This window comes from Cavia porcellus, unplaced genomic scaffold (genome assembly GCF_034190915.1).
Source record: "Cavia porcellus strain 051 isolate PalLab524CR breed Dunkin Hartley unplaced genomic scaffold, mCavPor4.1 scaffold_21, whole genome shotgun sequence".
In the NCBI taxonomy this organism is placed as follows: Eukaryota; Metazoa; Chordata; class Mammalia; order Rodentia; family Caviidae; genus Cavia; species Cavia porcellus.
Genome location: NW_026947504.1, coordinates 62350076 through 62375233, shown reverse-complemented (window position 1 = coordinate 62375233; position 25158 = coordinate 62350076).

The following is a 25158-nucleotide window of genomic DNA, read 5'->3' as shown; positions in this document are numbered from 1 at the left end:
AGAATACAGGATGCAGAAACAACCCCAACTACATTCAACTATTTGATCTTTGACAAAGGGACCAAAAACATACATCAAAGGAAAGCGTCTTTAACAAATGATGTTGGGAAAAGTAGCTATCCATGTGCAGAAATTTAAATGTAGACCCATGAAATTCAAAACGGATAAAAGAGATAAATGTTAAAACAGAAACACTGTGGGAAGAGAGATAAGCAAAACGCTTGAAGTCATGGTATAGGAAAGACTTTCTACACAACACCCAGTTGCACAGGAAATAATTCCAAGAATCAACAAATGTCGCCATAGTAAATAAAATATCCTCTGAACGATGAAAGAAACAACCAGTAGAATGAAAAGGCAACCTACATCATGGGAAAATATTTTTGCCAGAAGTTCTTCAGACAGGACTCTTATCTAGAAATTTAAAAACTCAAAAAAATTAGCCCCTCCAAAACAAAAGACTTCATCAAAAGATAGGTAAGCAAAGTGAATAGACATTTTACAGAAGAATAATTACAAATGGTCAATAAATGCATGATAAAATGTTCCACATTTTTGGCCATTCAAGAAATAAAATTACTATTGAAATTCATCTTACCACAGAAAGAATGGCCATCATCAATAAAGCAAATAATAAAAATTACTGGTAAGGTTGTGCTGTGAGGAAAAAAGAATCTTTGAAGACTGTTGGTGGAAATGTCAACTAGTACCAGCACTGTGGAAATCAATATGGATACTATTCAAAAGATTAAAACTAGAGACTCCATTTTACCCAGCTATTGCTTTTCTAGGTATTTTCACAAAAAAGTGAAGCACATCATATTAGAGATGTACCTTCATAGTCATATTTATAACTGCAAAATTCATAATAGCTGAATCTTACAAGCAGCCTATATGTCCAACAACAGATGAACAGATTAAAACTGTAATAGTTATCCATAATAGAGTATTTCTCTGTCATAAAGAAAGATAAACTTGAATCATTTGTAGGAAAATAGATGCACCTGAGACCACGATGCTAAGGGAAATAAATCAGACACGAAAGTGTAAATGCCACATTGTTTCTATCATACATGAAACACAGAGAAAAGTAAAGGGCAAAAAAAGATAGATAATACCAGTTAGGGAAATAGATCATTTTCAAAGGAAAGGAGATCAAAAGATTGAGAGGGTAGGTAGAGGGAAGAGACCATGAAGAATGTTTTATATGCATGCCCCAGCTCCACACAAGAAAGGTAAATATTCTGTACTGCAAAGATGTGCAAAAACACGGAAGGGGATCAAAGGAAAGGAAAGAGGATGAAAAAAAGGAATTAAAATGGGTTATATGTACTTGCTACCTACTAGGAATGTGAACAGTATGTACTACACACTTGTACTAATAGACTAATAGAAAATATGAAAATTTGTTTAAAATATTGTGAATGTTTAAATTAAACTATTTTGGTTCAGTAAAAGACACATTGCCATTAATCCCTTCAAAATATTCCCCCTCACTTCTTGTCTAAAGAAGTTCTGGAAGTCTTCTTTCATGAGCATCTCTGATTGCACTGTCATAGTTTTTCAAGTTTCAGGATCAATTCAAAATATTTACATTTCATGATTATTTTTATTTTAGAGAGGAGACAGAAGTTTCATGATGCCAGATCTGGTTAATAAAGTAAATGAGGACATGCAGCAGTGTTTTTGACAGAAATTCCAATTAACATTGTGAATTAATTCAGGTCATTTAGACAACTGTAAAAAGAGGCAAAATAAAACTCACAGAATTGATTCAGAAAGTGGCAGTGACCAAAGCGTGGGTGTTTGAAGAGGAGTATTTCAAAGAATGAGAGTCATCTAATATTTTTTAAAAATCATCACTTAATTTGATTATATCTATCACTTACTGACATGGAATCAAATCACAAATATTAATTTCCCCAAAGTAACTGATATGAACCTTACGAAATGATTTGAAAGTAAATCTAAAGGGACAATGAATCATCCCAAGAATATGAATTATATAACTCATATTTTGAAGATTAGAAATAATGAGAATATTTAATAACTTCCTGCAGTGAAAGGAATTATTTATGTTGGTACAATGAGTGCAGTGAAATAAAAAACGATGAATAAGAACACGACAGCTGAGTGTTAGTGTAGAAACTCCCTGATGATGGAAAATACACAAATTATCTCATTATTATTTTTAAAACTTTATTAAACATCATCTTTGCAATTGGTGTCATTACAAAATTTAAAGCATCGAGATTTTAGAGAAGGATTTTTAATGGTTTACAGGCTTAAAACATAAATGTTAGAACTGTTGAAGCCTGTATTTCAGAGTCTTTCCAGTTCCCTTACGACAGTACTTTTCAATACAATTTTGTGACTAATTATTGGGAAACCACTATGGATAAGACCCTGATTTGTATAAGCAAAGATATAATTAAAATCTGGCCTCCTGCATGGGCTGGAAAATTATAAAATATCTTGTCTTTCTTACAAGCCCATCACATTCCCTAGTGTCTCATGTAGAAGAGCAACTGGATTCCGGGCATTCAGGCAGAGGGAATTGGAAGACTAACAGGCTTAGTCTTCTGGTAGTGCATGCTGTCTTGCCCGTCATGTTCCTGGGATTTTGCAAAGCATTTCCGGGCCTGAAGCAAAGCTGTGACAGGATGACCAGTGTGCCAAGCAGGTCAGAGGTGCTGGGGAAATAACAACAGCCTGGTGTATTCCACAGTGGATTGAGGTAATCAGCATGTTAAATACCCCAGCTCCATTCTTCCCAGAATAGCAAATTCTGAGAGTTATGTTTTACGTTTTTCCCAGAGTTTCCATGCAGAATTGAATTGTTGCTGGAATCACAATGCATCATTTATTAGCTAATTTACCTTCTCTGTTCTACTTCAGTCTCCTACTATCATCCCCTGAATTGCTTGTACCCATATTTTTGTTTCAGAGTTCATTTTTGAGAGTTCCAAACTAAAACATCACACATAAAGACTTTTGCATATCAGAAGAGAAAATTTTTATCCAAATGAATTTTCCCTATACTGCTTTACAAGGGAAAATTGTCAGTGAAAGACTGTCTATAAAAAGCACCTCTTCAAGACTGAACTCTGTCACCTAACGTCTGTCTTACTCTGTCTTGGGGCCACTTAGGGCCCTGCTTATCTCCCACGCGTGCTTTCACATCCCGCTAACTCCTTATTCCTTCCACACACACGTGGAATCACGTCTGGTTTCCTGTTGTACCACAATTACATGGAGTAGAAGAGGATCTCAGGTGACGTTCCCTGCAGAAGGATGGTCAGATGAGTCCCTTTGTATCAGCTTTTATTTACTAGTTGTTGCTTCCTAAAAACCAAGTTCATTTTGAGGGGAGGGTACAAAGTCTATGACAAGGCTTCAAAATGTTGCTCCTTAGATGCCTGAAATCTGAACTCTGAGCTGTCCCCAGCTGCTCCAGAGTTTTTGGCTGGCATTATTTGTGACTCATCAATGCAGAAATTTACTTCTTCTTTCTTAATATTACCTTTGCATCACTTCGTATCCTTGAAAACAGTTTTAAGGCTTTATTTATGAAAGACTAATACTCTGTCAATATTCAAATTTAAACTCTTCTTCCTCACCTGTCTTTCAGGAGAAATCCTAACAAAACAGGAGAAATCCTGTTCAACCGGTTCACAGCACTGCTGAGTTTCATAAGCTGCACCCAGATGTATACCTCCTGAGGCTAAGAGTATTTTGCTTCTATGCAATGAAATTGCTATCACTATCCACAATCTCCATAAAGATTACTTTCATAGACTAAAATGTTAATGGGTTTATTCTTAGATGTCTTTTAAAAAACAAGTATGCAATAATTTTGTGATATTTTAATTTTTATTTTGGTTTAAATTCATCCACAATATCTACCCTAAACTTAATGAACTTCCCCATGGCACAAGTGAAATCCAGGGTGTGTCTGTCTTTCTTTTGAAAGGTACAAATTTGTTTATACCCTTCCAGGTGAATAGTTAAGTTTTAAAATTACCTTACCATGTATTTTTGCTTGCATTTCAAAAAACAGGATTAATGGCAGAGAAGAATTTCAAGTTCTTTCTGATCATCTTGCTAAATAAATGTAACAATTGTGTCCGACCCAATTGTTTAATAAAACTTTTAAGGTTTCAAAAAGCCACCGCAGTGTTACCTCTTTATCATGCAAACTTCCCATCTCGAATCTCAATGCTCACACTGTAAGTTGCCTACTTTTTCCCAAAGTATGCAAGATGGCATCATTTATCAGCAGTAAAATCTTGAAGGCTTCCTTCCTTGAAGGCTTGCTTTTAATCATGGTGAATCTGAAAGACAGCTGTGTTTTCTATGATTCACTTATTGTGGGTACTGTATCCACATGGCACAGAAACTGGGATGTGTCCAATGTTCATGCCGGTGTCGTTCCGGAACTTTTCAATCTGTTTCTGAAACTGTTCTGATAAAACCTCATTCAACCAAAACGTAATTATTTTTCCTTCCCAGGAGAATTTGAGGTTGATTCTATTTGTACTCAATAACTGCCTGACAAACATCTTTGGTTAGAAGGCTAACTCCATTCTGTTTCCAGATTCTGTACACCAAACTCCAGGAGTGCTGGCTTCCTATTTCCATTCCCTTGTGCTGGGCCACATTGTTCTTTGCTTGGCTGATTTTTCCCCTTTGAATTTCATGTCTCTTAGGATGTACTGCAGCCCTTGCCAAAGAGTATTTGTGAAGAAAATATAAGGACTTAGCAAGCACTGCAATTTGCATCTATGTGTGAATTACTGTTTACAATTTTGGGGGGAAAAAACTGGCGGAGCTGGAGAGAATAGTCAAATGGAGACAGTAATGTAGAGTTAATATGAGGGTGACATAACAGGGTGGCTTCCACACAGTCTAATTTGTTGTTGTTCCCATTTACCACTATTAAATAGCTGCTATGTGTAGCTTGCACAAGTTCTGTAACCTCATTACCATTGCCCTATCTAAAACAGGCAATAGTAGCGCCTATCATCTATCTTTGAGGCTCATTCTAAATTTAAATGAAAAAAAGCATGCCAATAATCACATCTCTTATCAAAACATGGTAACTTTTTATATCATTTGGTATAATGCAAATAGACTAATTCAAGAATTGCCTATGGTCACCTTAGCCATGGGGTTCAAAAGCAGCCTTTATTATTTTCACAGCCAAACCAACACTAGTTAAAGTTCCCAAACCTTAGAATCTTTCCACACACACTTCTGTTTAATTTGGTAAGTCCTTCTGAGTTCCATGTCACTGTTGGCAGACTTTCTTCTTGTATGAAGCTGCACTGAATTGATCAACTCTATTGAGGCACAAAGGAATCTGACAAATAATACCTGCCTTCCTTACTGATGTTTGGAACAAATTATGAAATAGAATATAGTAAGACAAGCTGAAGGATTACTCAGAGTACATACACACATACAACACACAGCACACACACCCACACACACACACACACACACACACACACATACACAGTAACACCTCTATTCTGATGAAGATGACATTGAAGAAGTAGCTTATAAAGAAATAGCACTATTAAACCTCCAAAATACACAAACTTCTCCTCTCAGATTATAACTACCAGACTCTTCAAACTTTACTCTTGAACTTAACATATAGAGACAAGAACAAATGCACTCAAGAGAATGAGGAAAGGAAACATTTGAAGGATAAATGCTGACTTTCTTCTTCTTTAATGCCCACGAGATTAAGTCTTAGCTTCTCAATGAGGGAACCGAGGCAGGCAAGGAGGGAAAGGCTAGTGGAACTTCATCCACCGGAAAGGAAACACCACCAATGAAAAGAAATGTTGTTTTCCAAATGGACTAAAAACAATGTAGTGCAAGACTGGCCAACAGTCATGTTAGAGAAGTCTAAATGCAAATTCAGCGTCCCATAATAATAGCCTGTCTTCCTGTTTCCTGTCCTGAATTTCTGAAAGAGAACGAGAATGAATGAATATGAATCACCCCAGATGCCTACGTTTGAATTTTAAATAACTCAATTTTTCTCCAATTTAATGTCTATTATGTCCCTTGACACTCCAGAAAGTCCTGCAAAAGTGAAAAATAGAGTCAGTGCTTCAGGATGGTGCCTTTTAATGCCACAGATCTACTCCAAATCACAAGAGTACAGATTAGTATCTCCTACATCTAGTTTCCCATCTCATCCTCGTTTCATCAAAATGCAAGGTGACACCTGACACTGACCATAGGCAGCGTGACACAAGATTGAATGACATGCTCTTCAGAACAGTGATTCTAGATTTTATTTTTTAAAAAATGTGTTGGGGAAGAATGTCATCTTAAATATGGCATTCTGTAACTCAATTTTGTTTTATTTCATAAGTCCACAGTATTTAATGGTCAAACCTCCTACGCTGTCTTATGTCTTTTAAATGCTTGCTCTGACTGTCCCATCACGGTTATGACATAGGATCTCAGTTCTCCCTTTCCACAACATACCCAACCAAGCTAGTGCATCAATCTCATAACCTAGCTACTTTCCTTTTCTTTCTCCCTCTCCCTCGTGTACTCTATTTTCTCCATCTTGTGGGTGTTCTGCTAGATTTCAGAAATAAGCACCAGTGAAAATAAGAACTAAATTATTCCCCTGAACTTACAGAGAGATGATGTCTTCTGAAGTAAACATAGGTCTTGATGAAGAAAGGCTCTTTTTTTTTTTTTTAAACTTTGGCTGATGTGAGGTCTGAAGACCAGACAAAACCCAGGAGATATCAAAGTTAGAGAATTTTTTGATTCACAAGGACAATGCTAGGAGAAGGGAGAAATTTTGAAAAGAATTTTGAGCTCTAGGGAGACAGCATCAAAATAAAAATAAGCATTTTTAGAAGGTTTTTTAGGTTATTTAAGAGAATATTAGGATAATCCAGGAGTATATCGATAACATTTGATCTTTGCATTCTCTGGAACTTCATTGACACTCTATAGCTAATGCATTACTTCAAAGAATTGTTAACATACCTAAGATGACATTCTTATGCAACACTTTTTTTTTCAAATGCTTGCACCTTACCTAAGTACTCAACATTTTTCCTTTCAATAGGCTTTCTCTCTGGGGTACAGTATTTTTTTCTCATTTAAAGATGGTAATACCACCCAAGGTACAAAGAAGTAGGAAAACTCAGGAAACTGACAATTGTTAAGGCAGAATCTGTCTGAATAACTATTTCAAACTCTAGAGTCTACTGAAAGCTTGCAACATCCAGGGAGAGGCTTCAAAAGCCCAGAAAGTAAATTTCAGTTAACTTTAGTAAATTTAATTTCTTAGCAAAAGCAGCCCATCCAACCTCCACCCACAGTGCCATGACAAACAGCTAAGAAAGAATTTCTAGAGCAATCTGTACATAGTCTGCAGGAGATAGTGTGATAGCTTGGACCCCAGAATAAAATCCAAGGAATCAAGAAATTAAAATTTAGGGAGCAAAGGCTTTATTTTAGGCCAGGCCTGGCGACGCAGCCTCCGGGAGCCAATATGGAAGACTGTGCACCTAACAGCTACAGGGCAGCATTTTTATCTTGTAAAACCACAAACAGCTGCTGGTCTCACAATGCAAGGAGTGGGGCTGGGTTTGTGGCGCACTACAGAACAGGAACACAGAGATTACATTTCTTGGGAAGAGCAAGAGTAAGGGTTGGGCTAACAAGCAAGTTTAGATTAGACAAACATCCTCTGTGGGAAAGCACATCCTGCAAACAAGCAAATTTCCCTCCAAACAAGCAAGTTTAGATTAGAAAGACATCCTCTAATCTCCTTGTAGTTAAATGTTTCTTAAGGAACAGCACATTTTATAGGTGGAAGGGGGTGGGGAGGGGTTTACAAGAGACTGAAATGTAAGGTTTTTACCAGAAATGGAAACTTACCTAACCTAAAGGGGGAGGGGTGCGGCACATACAGAACAAGAAAGATGTGCAGTGGTTAGAACTAGGCTATAACAATAGCAAGAGCAAAAAAGACTTGTCCTCCAAATATTCTAAGGGTCTGTGCTCTTATTACTGTCATTAATCACAGATATCCAGACAATAAGACATGTGTCTACTGTTACATCTCTCTCCATTTTTGTAAGCCCCTTTCCTTTTGACTCAAGTAACTTCTTGTGGACTTAAAACCTCAGCAACTCTCTCCCTTCATTTCTTTTTATGTCCTTTTGTAACCATGACAGTAAAGCTTAAAGTATTCAAAAGCAACTGTATAGATTGAGAAATTAGAAAATGACTTTGTCTGCTCCCACAGAGATGCAGGATTAGTAAAGACCTTAAATTTATACCTCAGTTTGATCATTATCCAGGAGACAAGCCTTAAAGTTCCAAACAAAAGTCATAAAAAAAATTGCAACAGACTCTGAGAAAGAAAGAAACTGATTTCTAAAATTACCACATTATTATATTCAAAGGTCGTTTTCAACACAATTGTAAGGCATACAAAGAATTTGAAAATCATGGTCCATTCAAAGGGGAAAATTTCTCAACAGAAATTATGTTTGAGAAAAAAATGATGCCAAACTGATACAGATAGATACATTAAAATGACTATGTTAAGATGTCCAAATGCTAAAGGTTGTGGAGAAAGTTAAGGAAAGATGCATGAATAAAATGGGAGATCAGCAAAACTTCAAAGAAACAAAAAAATTAATCCAGAATCTGTAAAGTAAAATGACTAAAAATTTGAAAAATCGCTGAAAAAATTTTAAGGCTGGTTTTGAGTAAGTACAAGAAAGACACAGTGATTCTGAAAACATGGTAATGGAAACTATCAAATCTGAAGAACGGAAAGAAAAAAATGAATAAGAATGAATTGAGTCTAAAGTATCTGTCAGACACATATGCAATGTGGAAGTTCCAGAAAGAGATAAGGAGAAAAAGAGAAAGAAAGAACATATAAAGGAATAAGAGCTGAAAATTTACAAGCTTGAAGGAAAGAATTATGGATCTTATGTTGACAAAAAATTATCTTTCAAAAAGCAGACAGGTACTGAGATTTGGCCATGTAAATAAAAGTTGATGGAATGTGTTAACATCAGAATCACCCAGCAAGAAAATTCTTAAGTGAGTCTTGCAGAGTGCATAACACTAATCATTAGGAAACTGCAGATCAAAACCATAGTGAGCCAGGAGAGGTGGTACAAGCCTGTATTTCCAGCTAATTGGGCTACTGAGGCAGGAATGTCAAGCCTGAAGCGACCTGAGCAATTTAGCAAGACCCTATTTGAAAATAAAAAGTTTACAAAGGAGCTAGGGGAAATGGCTCCACAAGCCCTGGGTTCAGTCCCCAGTTTCACAATAAATAAATAAACAGACTATAGTGGAAAGAACACTGCATACCCATTACTATTTTTAAAAATCCAAATTTGAGAAGATAGATGCACTTATCCTAATCACATTAAATAATGTACACATGTGTTGAACCATTCTGTCACACTTCATAAGCATGTACATTTCTCAATCACAAAATGAATATTAATTGTTCATGAAGATGTGGGAAAATTGAAACCCTTTGGAGATTTTGGTGGGAATTTAAAATGGTAGCACTGCTATGATCGATCATGTAAGAAACACCTCAAAAATTAAGCACGCAGTCATGAGTTCGATCCCCAGTACCGATAAAAAAAGGAAAAAGGCAATATATATATATATATATATATATATATATATATATAATTATCACATGATCCAGCAATTCCATTTCTAAGGATATTTCCAAAACACCTAAAATCAAGGTCCTAAAGAAGGATTCATATACCCATGTGCAAAGTAGTTTTATTCGCAGTTACTAAAACAGGGTAGCAACTGAAATGTCTGAATGGATAAAGACATAAGGCCTCACTATACAAATGACCAATTGCATTTACATGAGATAGTCACAGTGGTCAAGATCATATAAAATAGAACGGTACTTGCCAGATGGGAAGAATAAAAGGAGAATTCTTTACCTGTTGGGCATAGTTTCAATTTTACAAGAAAAACATTCTGGAGCTGAACATTGGTTAGAGTTCTATAATATTGTAAATATACTTAATAGTACTCAGCTGTATGCTTAAAAATAAAATGATAAGTTTTATACTGTATATATTTAATCCCCAAAATTTTTAGGGATGGAGGGAATGTTAATAATCCAATTTTAGGCAAATAGAGTGTCTTGATGCTTGTTTCCATAGAGTGATGATTTTGAATGGCTAAACATGCTTAGGAAACAACCTAATGAAGGAAATAAAAGACTTTTATATTGAAAATTATAGTACTCTGGAAAGGGAGATTGAAGAGGATATCAGAAAATGAAATGATAACCTTTGCTCTTAGGCAGGAAGAACCAATATGGTGAAAATGGACATACTCTCAAAATTGTTATATGGATTTAATGCAATCCCAATCAAAATATCAATAGCATATCTCATGGAACTAGAAAAATGAACTTAAAATTCATTTGGAATCAGAAGAGATTTTACAATAGCAAAAGAAATTCTAGACAACAAAGGCAAGGCAGTGGGCATCACAATAAGTGACTTGAAGTCATACTCCAAAGCTGCAGTGACAATAGCAATATAGTGCTGGCAAAAAGACCCGGGGATTGATGGAACAGATTAGAAGATGTGGAAACAACTCCAAACACACTCAGCCACCTTATCTTCAACAAACACATTCACCAGAAGAAAGATAGGCTCTTTAATAAATGATGCTAGAAAAACTGGCTCTCCATACTCAAGACTAAAATTAGACCCTTGCACTAAAATAAAACTGAAGTGAATCAAAAACTCTAAATATTAAAACAGAAACACTAAATCTTCTGGAAGATAGAATAGGTAGAACCCTTGAAGACCTCCATCTAGGCAAAGACTTCATGGACAGTACAAAATAGCATTATAAGTTATATAAATGCCATTTGCAAATTTTTATATCAGTTTAATTTATGCAGAAGCATTTAGTATATTACAAGATCTAGACCATATGTTGCTCCAGGACACACTTAGGAATTTTGCATAGTTGCTATTGAAATTTGCCAAAGTTAAAGTTCAAAATGTGTCCCACTATAGGCCATCAAATAGAATAAATTTTTTTTAAAAAATTGATACATTTGGATTGTGCCTAAGTTAAACATGTTTTAGTTTACAAAAGACAGAAGTACACAAGATCATATGGATAAGAATAATGGCCTAATAAACCTGTAGGGGCTGCAGGATGCCTTAAAAGCACACTTGACCAGTGTTGCCAGAGAGTTACAGATACTCAGTTACATTTGAATTTCCAATATACACAAAAATAATTTTCAAACACAACCATGTTCCAAATAGTGCATAGAAAATATACATGAAAATTATTCATCATTTCTCTGACATTCAAATTTAACTTTAGTATCCTGTGTTCTCCTTTACTAACAATGGTAATTCTACACCTGAGCTTCCATCACCCATTGGGCTGCTCACAGGGTTCACTGTATTTGTGAGACTCAACTGTTTAATGAGCAAGAGCAGGGCAGAAATGGCATTTATCATGCTTACCAAGTCTAGGTTTCATTTTCTGTTTCATTTATACTTCAGACTAAATTGTGTAAAAAAGGATGTCAATCCACTAATACAATTGCTTAAAAATAAGACTATGCCTCAAGCAATTCAATTTTCTTTTATTAAGAGCTACTATTTATTAAACTTCTGTATGTCAGGAGATGTTCCATACACATGTCTATGAAAATGGTATCATTCTTAGCCCAGTATTTCTGATAAGGAAGCTCAGGTAAAGAGAAATTAAGCCTCTTTACTCACAGTGATAGAGGGGTTGGGGTTGAACCCAAGATGTTTAATCCCCAACCTATAAACTTATTTCAAATTTATTGTTAAGCCTACAAAAACTTAGGAACACATTAAGAATCCTTAATTTTCCTTACAAACTGTATGGATTTGTTTTGTTAAATCCACCGATTTGTTTATTTCTTCACTACCTCTTACAAGTTAAATAATGAATTTTATAAGTTTTATGACTTGTTTTATCTCTTTAAAACTACCTATTTCAATTTACTATATGCAACGATGCCATTTCTGAGCCTCATATAGCCCAGATTTGATAGAGGCCAATCTTCTGCATCATAATAAAATTGGAAGTATATAAAATTCAATCACACCATATTCTCCTACTTTCATTCTATTATGAAAACAAGTCAGTTTTATAGTTTTAAATGGTGTGTTTAAACATTTATTCAAATGGCTGTTGAAAGGCTTCACTGCCAGGCACAATATTGAAGACTGGGAATTATTTTTTAAGGAAGATTAAGATAGCCAACAATCCCAGGGAGTTTATAATCTAATACACGACACCTACAGTGGCTTACACTGAGTTCGCATCCCCTTTCTGGGCCTCTCCAGTCAGTGTGAAGCATCTTTCTTCATTTAGACTGGATCATACAGAGGAGTCTCACAGAACAGAACCTGCAGGAGTATAGTACACCCTTGGACACTAGAGATAAGTGGAGTACCAAGAGAGTCAAGGGCTCCTGTCACACTCTCTGTGAGAGGTGGCTAACAGTCACTAGCACCGTCAATTTCCAGGAAATTCTGGACAAAAAGAATACAATAGCAGTGAGCCTACTTTAAAGAATTCTGGATTCATGTAAGATTGTGAGATTAACCCAAGCTAATTTTATTTTTTAAAGTACACATTTGCAGTATTTAGTGATTGCATTCATCCTGGGGAGTAGATACATGTATATAACATACTTTAATCCTTTTTATTTCTCACTGTCCTTTTGTTATGATTGACAGATTGTGTCAACTTGAGAAATCCAGAAATTTAACCAAGAGATTCAGCAGGGAGCTAGGATTCTTATTTTGTAAACATCCTCAGTCTGTGCAAGAAGAAGGCACAGAGGTGGTCTTCACCGTAAGGTGGAGGTAGTAGCCTGCTTACAATATAAAGAGAAGAAGAGACTTGTTCTCCCCTCTTTCTGCTCCGACTCCTCTGTAAGATCCAGTCTGGCTGCTTTTGCTGGCTGTGCCTTGAGTGTTACCTCTGTGCCATGCCACTCTGACTTGGAGCCAGGTAATTATGGGCTGAAACCTCTACAAACAGTGAGCTAAACAAACCTTTCCTTCCTTAATTTTGGGTGTCAGGTAATTTGTCTCAGCAACAAGAGACATGTAGCCAAGACACCTTCCTTCCCTTCCATCTCCATCCATCTCTGTATCTTCTTATTTGCAAAATGTGTATCTCTCCATTTCCTGTTATCTGTATTTTATTTTACTCTTTAAGTTACTTCCTCTCTGGGTTTCACAAATAAGAGAAGCTATGTGGTACATAAGCTTATATGTTTGATTTATGCCACTTAACCTTATGACCACAAGGTGCATTGATTTTGCTACAAATGACTGACATGTATCCTTTATGGCACAGTAGTACTCCATTGTGTATAAATACCATACTTTATCAATTCATCTCCTGATGGATATATGAACTCTTCCAAGATTAGTTATTGTAAGTTGTGCTGCAGTAAACTTGGGTCTGAATATATTACTGCAATACACAGCTTAACACTTTAGGGATGATACCTATACGATAAATAGTTAGATTGGATGGAATTTCCAATCTTAGCCTGTTGAGAAATCTCCATAGAAATTTCCATAGTAATTGTGACTGGTTTACGCTCCCACCAAGAACACAGAGTGTGCTACCCTCCCCACACAGGCTCACTCACATGTTATGTGATTTCTTGATGAGGGTCATTTGTTAAGGCATATGATAGAATCTCAGTGTTGTTTTAACTGTATTCCTTTGGTGGCTAGAGATTTTGAATCATTTTTCCTTTATCCATTGCCCCTTTGTGCTTATTTCTCTGGGAAATTTCTATTCATTTCCGTTGCCCATTTTCGATTGGGTCTTTTATATTTGGAGTAGTCTATTTTTTCCCTTTCTTTACATATTTTAGATATTAGTCTTCTTTCCAAGAAGTAGCTGACAAGAAAATTATGTCTAAATTCTGTATATCATCTCTGCACTGTATTTATTGTTTCTTTTGCTATGTAGAAGGTTCTTAACTTGATATAATTCCATTCACTGATTGTGATATTTTTTCTTTTGCAATTGGGGTTCTGTTTTAAAAATCCTTATTTACCTATTTTATCTTTCAGCAGATTAAGTGTTTATGTTTTAGTGTTTAGGCCTTGACCCATTTTTATTTTATTTTGGTACATGGTGAGATTTATAGGTCTAGCTTCAAACTTCTGCAAGAATCCATCCAATTTTCCTCTCACCATTTTTTTGAGAGGTTATCATTACTCCAATATAGGATTTTTCCCTCCCTCAAAAATCAGACAACTTAAAGTCTTAGGAAGTGTTCCTGCAACGTCTATTTTGTTCCCTGCACCACTTTTGTGCCAGTGTCATGTTGTTTTTATCATAGTAGCTTTGTCATATAACTTGAAATACAGGATTTTAAAGCTTCCTGGTTTGCTGTTGCTGAACAGAATTGCTTTTGCTATTCTATGTCTCTTTTGGTTTCATGTGAATTTTAGAATTGTTTTATCTTTATGAGGAATGCTGTTGGTATTTGGGTTGAGATTGCAATAAATGTATATATATAAGTTTTGGAAGTATGCCCATTTTGATACCATTGATTCTACTTATTGAGATAAAGGGGGTATCGTTTTATTATCTGAAGTCTCCTTTTCTGGAGTGCTGCTGTTTTTATTATAAAGATATTTCACTTCAGTGATACTTAATTCGTAAGTATTTACTTTTTCTTAATGCTATTCTGAATGATATTGTTTTCCTAATTTGTTTCTCAATGGGTTCTTCATTAGTAGACAGGAACACTACTGGTTTTTGCAGGTTGATACTGCTACATTGCTGAATTTGGTTTATCAGTTTTATGTGTCCTTTGGTGGAAATTATATCTTCTTTATAAAGCATCATGTCTTCTACAAGTAAAGATACACACACACACACACACACACACACAATTATATGTACTGGAGATCAAAGTCATTACCTCTTATTTACCAGACAAGCGCTTTTAGCTGCTGAGCTAGATCCCTGGCCCCAAATAAGGATAATTTTACTTCTCTCTTTCATATATATATTTTTTTATTTTCCTTAGCTGATCGTTCTGGCCAATATTTTGAGAACTACATTGAACAGGAGTGGAGATAATGGGCATCTTTGTCTTCTTTCTGATTTTAGATGTAAAGCTTTTAGCTTTTCCCCATTTGATATAATGGGGGAAGTAGTTTTGTATTAAGTGCTTTTTGTTATATTGAGAAATGATCCTTCTGTACATCTTTTCTTCAAGGTTTTTATTGTGAATGGATGTTGCATCCTGCCAAAAGTTTTTTCTGCTTCTGTTGAAATGACTATGTGATTTTGTCCTGGTTTCTGTTTGTGTGATGTATTAAATTTATTGTTTTGCTTGTGCTGAACTTGCTTATAAACCTGAGATGAAGCCTACTTGGTCATGATACATGCTTTGCAAAATTCTGTTTGCCAGTATCTTGATCAGGAGTTCTGCACCTATGTTCATTTAAGAGTGTCTTGTAATTTTCTGCTTTCTAATTGAGTCTCTTGCTCCTTTTGGAATCAAGATAATTTTAGTATCCAAGTACTGCACTTAGCAGTACTCCTTCTCTTTTAATTTCTTTGAAGAATGAGAGGTGTTCTTGTAGAGTTCGGCAATAAATTGATCAGGCCATGGGTTTTTCTTGATTGTTTAATGCTTATTTCTGCCTTACTTTTATTTGACTGTTATTGGACTTTTCAGGGTTTTTACATTCTTGGTTCAATTCTGATGATTCATAGGAATCCATTCATTTCTTCAGATTCTCCAGTTATTTGTAATGCAAGTTTTCTAAGTAGTTTCTTGATTTTGGTGGTATCTGTTGTGTATTTCAACTTTGCCTTTTTCATTTCTAATCGTGTTGCTATGGATTCTCTTTTCTTCTGAAACATTTGGCTTGGAGTTTGTCTGCACTGTTTATCCTTTCAAAGATCCAGCTCGTCACTGATCTTTTGTATTATATTTTTAAGTTTCAACTTCATTCATTTCTCTCCTCATCTCTGTAATTTCCTTCTTCATACTAGATGTAGATTTAGATTTTCTTGTTTTTCTGGGATCTTTAGCTATGTCTCTAGATATTTGAGCTCACTTTTTTTCTAATGTGAGCATTCAGAACAATAAGCTTCCTTTTTAGGACAACTTTCATTATGTTTGGTAGGTCACAGTATTTTGTACTGGCATTATCATTTGATTCCAAGAATGTTTAATTTCTTTCTTGACTTTTTTGTTTCACTGATTGTTCAAGGGTGGATTATTTAGTATTCAGGTGTCTGCAAACTTTCTGTGGTTCCTTTGAATTAGTTTCTAGTATCGATGCATTATGACTTGATAGCATACAAAAGAGAATTTTTGTGCTTTTTTACTGAAGCAAGTTAGTATGTGTTATATTTTGGAGAAAGTCCCATGTATTGCTTATGTTGCGGGAGCGGACCTGTAGATATCTATTAAATTCAGTGACTGGAATGTGTGATTCAGTTCTGACATTTCTTTGATTTTTTTTGTTTAATTGAGCTATTTGTGAAAGTGTGATATTGACTTTCCAACTATGACTGTGTCGACCACTATTTGATCTTTTATATTCAATGATGCTTATTTTATGCATTTGAACATGTCAATATTCAGTGCCAATATTGTTAATTTTTCCTATTAAATTGTCTCCCTAATATTTAATGACCTTTGCTTTTTTTTTTGTTCAGTTTTTACCTTAAACGCTAATTTGTCTGAAAATGAGATACTTATACCTACTTGTTTTGGGGGTTTGAAGCAGAAGATATTGTTTTTCAGTCTTTGATTTTATCTATTAATTTATTTTTATATTAGATGTGTCTCATAGACAGCATAACTGCATATTATTTTCTATTTTTCAGTCTATCTTTTGCTTGAGGTAGCTGAGGTCATTGGAATTGAGAGCTATTACTGAGAAATGCTGAGTTATTTTAATCATTGCATGATTTTTTTTATTGTCTCTTTCTTTTTTTATGCTAATTTTTTAAATTTTTCCCCTTAATTAAAACAAACACAAGAAATAACTAAATAATTTTTTTAAAGAATAAGGGAGAAATTGAGATAAGCTCCAACATGGCGTGTATCTCAGGAGACACTGCTAGATCTCCCCCTGGAAGGGCTGCAGGCTGCCACCCTGCCTCCACTCACAGGGAGGGGAGATGCTGGCTTGGCTTCCCAGAGACCTAAGCTCCAACAGGGCTAGGATCTCAGGGGACCCTGCTAGTTCTCCCCCTGGAAGGGTTGCAGTGGGCTAAACTACCGCCGCTTACCAGGGAGGGGAGGTGCTGGCTTGGCTTCCCAGAGTCCTAAGTTCCAGCATGGTGTGGATCTCAGGAGACACTGCTAGTTCTCCCCCTGGAAGGGCTGCAGGCTGCCTGCCACCCTGCCTCCGCTTACAGGGAGGGGAGATGCTGGCTTGGCTTCCCAGAGTCCTAAGTTCCAGCATGGCGTGGATCTCAGGACTTTATTGTCTCTTTCGATCAGTTGCTGTTTCGTTTAACTGCTTATCTTGACCAATGTATACATTTCATCAGACTTTTTGGCATTGTTAGCTTCTTTGTCTCTATCTAGAATATCCTTGAAATTCCTTTGAATTCTGGTTTGTTTGTCATGAACCTCTTAAAGTGTTCTTTTTCTTGAAATATTCTTATTTCACTATCATTTTGAAAGATAATTTTGCATAAAATATTACACTAAGTTGGAAAACATTTTCTTCAGGCCTTTAAACACTTGCAACTCTCATGGAGTTTAAAGTTTGTGTTCATAATTCTATGAGTAATGTTTTGCTGTTCTCTGAAAACTCTAAAGATTCTGTCCTTGTGTTTGATGTCTGAGGTTTTGACTATGATGTATCTTGCAGATGATCTCTGTTCATGGTTATTTAACGTTCTGTATGCATTGCTTACTGATACATTGTGCTCTTTCTTCATATGTGGAAAGTTTGCTGCTATAATTTCTATAAACAGGTTTTTATGACATTCATTCTATCCTTTGACTTCTCCCTATTCCAATTAGTTTAATTTTGTCTTCTTTATATCATGTAGAGCTGTTAGATCAGTTGCCCTGACGCTTTTACATTTCAGGTATCTCAAGTAGGTGGTCTTGCACACCATATTTGTCTTTTAGATCTGATATTCTCTCCTGGTCACTTCTGCTCCTGGTATAGTCAGTAGAATTCTTTATTTCTGGGATTTTTTTAGTACCTTTCATAGATTATTTAGTAATTTGTCATTCATGCTTCAAAAGGTTTGGTCGGCTCTTCTAATTCTTTACTTGCTTTCTTTAAACTTGTTGATCATCTCATTTATTAATTCTACTGTCTTCAGTATCATTTTTGAACTCACTGAGGATTTTGTTTTTGTTGTCTTCTTTTTGTTTGTTTGCTTGTTTGCTTCCTTCATACCATTTTGATCCTTTATGCCATTCAAACACATGGATTTCCTCTCTCTTGGTGCTCACTGGATCTGCCTTGAGGTAGATGGACAATTTTGGAGATATTTTGTTGCTTTTTTCGTGTTTCTATTTGTGTTATGTGTGTGCTGAGCATTGATGTCAAATGAGTGAGAAGATTTTGCTTTCTTGTGATTGTGGTCATGGCTGTATTTGCCAAGAGGTATTGTCAACCATTTTGAGTTTAATAGGATTGCACCTGATCATTGTGTTGCATGATCAGGTTATAACAGCACAGCAAATATAACCATATATCGATCATGTACATTAAAAGTTTATTTAAACAATTTCACGCTTTTATCACTGCTCTTTATAGGCTGTGTGCTATATTGCTGAGATATGGAAGAGAAACAAGAAGGGGAGACAAAGGTAAGGGAGGAGATAAGTCAGTAAGAAAAGAGCTAAATAACAGAAATGCCAAGAGGTGAAAAATAGACAGGTGGTTGAACTCTGTTGGAATTATTTTTATAACTGAAACAAAAGGCTGGTCCTGAGAGGATTTGATAGAATATTTATGGAGACAGAAGGAGAAATGTATAGGGAGAGAAGTGTAGTTAAATATTGGAGGAGAGTATGTGATTGTTAGAACCTTTAATGTGAGCGGTTACATTTGCTTGGATCCGTTAAATACAATTTTGACAAGGATTACCCTAACATGCCCATTCCAGGTAATATTTAAGTTCCAGCCCTGGTTAATTCATATGTTATATTGTAGATATATAGAATATATATACATATATATATACATATATGCATGTATACACACAAAATTTGGAAAAGAAGGGAGGAATGATAAGCATGGCTTCCCTGATATGAGAAGGAGAAAGTATGAATAAAGAATAGAATGTATAATAGTTATTGTGAAATAGGAAGAAAATATTCAAATGGGAAGAGGAATTAAGGAGGGAGAGAGGGAAGAGAAACAATGGAAAAAGGGAACAAAGCTTTTGTAAATAAGGAAAGAAAGAGGGGTTGAGAGGAGGGGAATGCAGAACAATCATGTACAAGTACAAATTCCTTATGGTGAATGTGTTTATTATGCATATCTAAAATGTACCAAAAATAATTAATCTTTAAAAAGAAAGACAGTAAGAGACAAAAGAATATAAGGGGATTTTTAAAAAAGAAACAAAAAGCAAAAGAGAGCAAGAATAAATTAAATTTAATTTAAAGCAAACAAACAAAAATAGGTCTCACACAATCGCTATAACACAAAACCAAAATATTCCTGTGGCTCCCTTCAGTGCTGCAGTCAGATCTGTCTGTACATAGTGAATCCAGTTTCTGCCCCTGTGCTTTGCTTAACTGCCTTCCGGGAACTGTGGCCTGCTGATCTGGATGGCTCTTTGGGCCTACCTTCTGACTGCAGGATAGGATTTGAGTATGGCTAATTGTTTGCCTTGGTCTCTGTCCCAGATCATCTGACCACCTCAGGTCATTTGAGAAAGAGATGTGGCAGTTACCCCAAGTATACCATCCTGTGACTTCCAACTCTAGCTCCCTTCACTGCACAATGTAGTCACTTCTGTGTCTTTCTGCCACAGACCTTTGGCCTCGTGCATCACCAGAACCCCCCTAATTTGATATTACTTTGCCTTTCTAGCCACAGTCCCTCCCTCAGTCACTATCCCAAAAGCTCTACTCTCCAACTCACAAAACCCGGTGCATCCCTGGACTTGGCAGAGTTTCTCATTTGCCAGCATGAAATGGTAGGTGGTGGGCAGGGTTTCCTACTGTCTGAGATCTCTCTGGTGTTCATAAAAACATAGGAGAACACCTGCTCTAATCTGGTTTTGCTGAATCTCCCTTTCTCTTCCATGATTCAAGAATGTAGTCCACAGCTACCCACAGGCGAGTTCTGTGGCTCCTAGAGCTCTGGCTTGTGCTCCATGTGCTCGTTGCCTTTCTGCTGGGGGAAAAGGGCTTTCCTTCCCAGCATGGGATAGTGGCCAAAGAGTTGGGTTTCACACTTTCTTAGATCTCCTCAGTGTTTTGGGGGAACAAAAGGACAGTACATGTTCTGGTCTGGCTCCGCTGTATCTCTCTTCTTCCTTTGTGTCTCCCAGGATGCAGTCCACAGCTAGTGAGTTCCATATTGTCTAAGGCTCACTGTGTCTAGCCACTGTCTGCATAGTGTGGGGGGCTTCTCTTGCTGACACCAAACAGTAGGTGGTAGGTAGGACGCCACATGTAAACAGAGCTCCAAGGTGTTTGGCAAGATGACAGGAGAAAGGGGTTTCCTGCTTTAGTGCCTGCCTCTCCTTTTCTATCCTGTATTTCTCCAGTCGCATTCTGTGGCTTTCCTGGGTCAGTAGCTGCAGTTATCTCCCTTGCTGTGTTTCCTCTTCTGGGAGGGAACAAGACTGTGAAGGGAGACTCTCCCAAGACTCTGACCCCTGCACTGCTGACTCCTTCCCTCAGTATGTTAGAACTTCTGCCAAGATGGCGTCTTCTCTGGGCAAAGGGGATATAGCGTGTTGCAACCCCACTTCCCTTGTTCAACCATCCTGTCAGATTTCTTTTTCTGGTTAATTCTACAGACCTCAGAATGCCTTCTCCCCCATTTCAGAATACCTAAATTATACACTGGCTTTCCACTGAGCTTCTTTCACACAGCTGCATGTCTAATCAACCATGTTGGAATCTCTCGAGTTATTCCTGATGATGTCAAAATGTACTCCTATTTCATCTGAATCCTGAGCAATTGTTTATAAGTTGCCCTAGCATCCCTTTTATAATGTCTTCTTTTCACATTGGACACAGCAGACTTACTTTTTATGTTTTAAAAATTCTATGTAAAACAAATTGACTTTGCTTTCTCAAGTCTGACTGTATTATGTGAAGCTCATTCAAATTCTTCCTTTTCATATAGATGAATAAATCTAGTCTCAGCTCCCTCTGCAAGTTATACCTTCCACCACCACCCCCTTACTAATTCTTTTTCTCCCCTTACCCTCTGGATTATCATCATCAAATGTATCCCACAGTGTGCAACTTGTACCATCTCCTCCAGTGAGAAACTTTATGTTTCCTTATCACAACCATCTCAGTCAGGCACAAAGGGACCAGTATTTCTGGGAGCCTTTGCCAAACTGCCAGTTCTCTGGATAGGCACAGCCTCTGAAATGTTCTTGGAATGACAGAGGACACTTCTTTTCATCAGTATGTTATAGTCTATGACAGTAACTTATATCCAAACAAGGCTGCCTTTCACTCTGATAGACTGTGGTTGTAATTCAGGACTGTGGTAGTTGGTTATAGCCTCACCCCTTTAGGACCCAAAAATAAGTTACAGTGGAATTGTGGTCCTCTCTTCTGGAGACTGAGTTTTGATGGCTGACCATGCTTATTGGTCTGAACTTCATTGATTAGTTAGATAGTGTTAGTTTACTAGGAAGAAGAACCTCTGGCCCTTATGACAGGGCATTTCATCTGTTTCCAACAGTCTGCCAGCAGGTATAAATCCCATTATTGAAGCTAGACTAGTTCAAAACCTGAAAGTGTGCCCACCTTTATTTGATTTTTTTCTCCCAGTCCTATTAATGTATGAAAATCAAAGAAATTTTTAGGCTATTAAATATCCTCCCAATATAAATTTGATGCATAAAAACTCAAAACTTCATTTTAGAAACAATAGATATAAAGGCAAATGGAAAACAGGAGAAAATAGGTAAGAAAGATAATAGACTACTTACTTCCTCAATGTGTAGGTTTCTTTCCTACATCAGTAAGAAAAGATAAGCAGCACAATAGAAAAATGAGCAAACAATGTAATAGACAGTTCACGGAAAAAGAAATATCCAGAAAATTTATTTTAAAAAAGCTTTTCTCTCAATCAAACAAACATGAATTAAACCAGAAAGACGTCATACCCTATCCAGAAGAATCGACAATATTTGAAGGAATGACAGTATATAGCACAAGTAAATAGGAGAAAAGAAGTAGCCTACTAAGCCCTTATAAGAGAACAAAGTGTCACAACTGTTTGAAGAACACATTGGCAAAGCCAAGCTGTCTCACATATCATGTAACTCAGGAAATTTTAGGGATTTAGCCAACATGAACACTCATATACTTAGAAATTGCATACAATGAAAATATTTTTTAAAATGAAATATGTGTGTATTTATATGGAAAATGTTCCTGTTGACAAGGCAGTTTATTGAAATATATATGGAATAATGTAGTTGATATAAAATCAACTATCAAGTGATAGTTGCTTTCAATGCATAGTAAAATCAGAGAAGATAATGTAAAATTTTTTTTGAAATTTTACAGTTCCAAGGATTGAAATAAGAGGGTTTAGGGTAGAAATGAATGTGGTATTGGAAAAAAATTCCACTTTTCAATTTGTTCCTTTAGCACTATCTAAATTTTAACAATGAATGTGTGTTACTTTTACAGTAAAAGTGCCACTTAAAATAAATAAACCAAAAGGAAAAATTGGCTCAACTTAAAAGCTCCTTTAAGTAACAGAGTACTCCCAGAAGTGTCTTTTTAAAAGGGCTAAGCTCTGAACTATCTTACGCTCTTTCATGGTTGGATCTTCATTTCATTTCTTTGATTTTTCCACTATCAATATCACTATTCTCCCTAGCATATGACTGCTTTGTCCCTTCATTGTAATATGTATTTTGATTTCTCTTACCCATAACCTTGACTGTATTACATATCTTACTTCTGTCTCTCATCTCAGCAACATAGGTCACAAGTGACCTTGTATTTAGCAGGTTCAATTTAATGCCACTTGAATTTGTACCTTTCTTTTGTTAATTCTACTTTTTCTTTGTTTTCCATAAGGGTGTATGTAACTTTTGTAAACCGAAGATGTCCTTCAAACCTATCCCTGCCAAGACGCCAAGGGTATGCCTCAGAACCAGAAGGACGGCTATCACTGCTCCTTACATATGTGAAGTAACTTCTCAGAGCATAGAGCCACCTTATTTATTAGCACAATCTTCAAGTATGCAAAAGAGGATGCTTTTCTTCTTTGTGTAATAGAAAAGAATACAGAATTGGGAACAGCCTAGTAACTCAATTCAACATCCATTCTTCCAGTGTGTATCTTTCGGTTTGCAAAAGTTACATACACCCTTATGGAAAACAAAGAAAAAGTAGAATTAACAAAAGAAAGGTACAAATTCAAGTGGTTCAATAACTTTCTTAGACTTTCTACTATAGGGTTGTTTTAGGTTCGCAGCAAAAGAGACGTACAACATATCTCTGCTCTTCCTCATGCATGGCCTTCCTCATTATCTACAATTCCTGTCACATGGTACACTACTTACAGTCCATTAGCCTACACTGACACATCTTTATAACCAAGGTTCACAGTTTACATTAGGGTATAGTTTTGGTTCTGTAGAGTCTATGATTTATATAAATGTATAAAGACGGTCATCCACTATTACAGTATTTTTCACTGCCCTAAAAATCATCTCTTCTGTATTTATTTCTTTCTCCAACTCCTGAGCCCTTTATTCTTTTCATAATTTTGCTTGTATCATAATATTACAGAGTTAGAATCATACAGCATGCAGACATTTCAAGTTGGCTTTTTTCACTTACTAATATGCATTTAAGTTTGCTCCATTTTTTCATATCCTGACAATGTTTTAAATAGTGACAATATTCTACTATCTAGAAATACAGTTTCTCCATTCACCTACTGAGGGAAACTTGGTGACTTCCAAGTTTGGACAATTATGAATAAAATTACTGTAAACATCTCTGTGTAGGTTTTCATGTGGACATAAATTTTCAAGTACTTTTGGTAAATATCAAGAAACAAGACTTTTGAATAACATAGTACAACAGACTGTCTTCCCACACATCTTCGTGCATTTCCACTGGCAAGGAAGAGAGCTCCTGTCACCCCACATCCTTGTCAGCATTTGATGTTGTCAGTGTCTTGGATTATTGTCATTGTAATGGCTCTGGAGAGATAATTCATTGCTTTGATTTGCATTTCCCTTTGGCATAGGATGTGGAGCATTTTTTCACATACTTATTTGCTTACTGCATATTTTCTTTGGTGAAGTATCTCTTAAATTCTTTGACTTCTTTTCGGTCATTTTGCTTTCTTATCATAAAGTTCCAATTAACTTTTTTTGCATTTGCTGTATAAAAATACAACATGTTGGTTTTACAAAAAAGGGCTTCTATCTACATGGGCATATTTCTTCCTGCAAACATTTGTCTGTATCCACAGGATATATATCCTTCTATCCTTTGCTTATTGTGTTACATAAATTGCATTTTGTCAATGAACAGCCACTATTCAAAAATACTTAAGGGTAAATTCCATTATTTGAAACATGCACTCATTCATCAAATATTCAGGAGCCTTTTCTAGGTTCTGAGGACATAATGGTGAATAACAATACTCCCACTCAATGGGTTTACATCGTAGAAGTAGAGCATCATGTAAACATGAATCATAAGTAGGGAGAACCAATAAGAAGTAAAAACAATGCAAGCTGAAGTGATGTTCTGTGGCATGGCAGGATCTAGGATTATAGACAAGAAGGGCAGAGAGGGTAGCTTTTGAGCTGGTATCTTGAGATCAACCTTTGAGGAAAGTAGAGTGAGGTACAGCAGACAAAGAG